The following is a 1,524-nucleotide window of genomic DNA, read 5'->3' on the forward strand; positions in this document are numbered from 1 at the left end:
TACACGTGTCCTCACGTAGCGTAAAACTGCAACGTCTCCTGGTCTCCAGTCTTGCTTTTTCTGGACAATGTTTGTCATCATTGGATCACTCCACCTGCTTGCAAGAAAACTTAAATCTATTTTGGTATTTTCAATCACATTGAAGTATCGTTTGTTACCATGCATGATGAATTAATTCAGTACCTTGTGAGAGCTAGTGTATCAATCAAGAACATTCCATATGATTTACTAATGGCTCTTTGGAAGGACATCAGCTAACAAGGAGGTTGTCACTGATGTGGACACAGCTATAGTACTTCCCACTGCTATCATAGCATTGAGGCTCAAGCATCCAGCACTAATCTACAGTTTATAATATTGGATCTTCATCTAATACTATCATTCTGAGAGGAGGAAGGAGAACTGATGGACTACTAGAGGAGGAGAGGAGAACATATTTGATTAAATGAAGACATGAGCATATTTTTTCACTGTATGGGTTGAGCTACCCTTTTTCACAGTGACCTGCTTTTAGTCCCGATCATGTGAGAGGGAAGGGGAGTGTCAGCGAAGGGGAGAGGGTTTCGCCCAGGAGTGTGGGAGAAGTCGTGTCCCCCTTTTGGGTCGGATCGAGGCACCCAGTATCTCATGCTTGGAACCCTCTCTTCTCCTCTTTCACTCTCTTTCCTTTTTGTGTGATATGGACTCTAAGCAGAAGAAAGGATCAGACTTTTCTTTTTCTTTTTTCGTCTCGATCCTTTAACTACTTAAAAGCAGGCAAACACTATACAGTTGAGCTAAGCCAGGTTACGGTGGGTAGATTGGTGAGGTTTGTGATGCAGGTAGCTTGATTAACCTGGGCACTAGCTTCCTAATTCTCATTCTGATCTCTTTCTCGATCCCGTGGCTTTGACTTAGGATCAATTGTTTAGTGTTTGCCTCACCTTTCAAAATAAGTCAGTAACTTTCATTGTAGGTTTATGATCAACGTAGCGTTGAAATTACGTGTGTGTGATCTGACGTTTTGATGCAAGTAACGGTTTACATTGACACGATATTTGCGAAATCTCAATTCTGTGTCAAGTGTCTATTGTTATTTTATAGGATGCACAATTAATTCTTAATGTAATAATTATTCTTGATAATATGCACATTGTGTGGTAGATTGTGTATTAAGACTACTCATTATGTTGATGTTGTAGAGGTTAAAATATTTAGACAGTAGTGGTGGGAGGCAGTAATAGGTCATTAGATAATGATACAGTATTAAGATAACTTGTCTTACATTGTGTATACAAAATAAGTTGTAGGTATAGGTAGGTATTGTAGTAGAAATTAGGAAGCAGGTATAGTTATATTAGGCTATGGTGTAGTTATTGTGTAGTAGAAATTAGAAAGTAGTTATAGTATAGAAATTAGGAAACAGGTAGTTATAGGATACAGGTTATATAGTGTACATATAGGTTATAGATCTAGGTTTTATGATTTATTATGATTAAATTATTATTTATAATTTTTTATTTTTTATGATTTATTATTTATTTA

The sequence above is a fragment of the Amphimedon queenslandica genome, unplaced genomic scaffold (assembly GCF_000090795.2).
Source record: "Amphimedon queenslandica unplaced genomic scaffold, v1.1 AMPQUscaffold_10463, whole genome shotgun sequence".
Lineage (NCBI taxonomy): Eukaryota > Metazoa > Porifera > Demospongiae > Haplosclerida > Niphatidae > Amphimedon > Amphimedon queenslandica.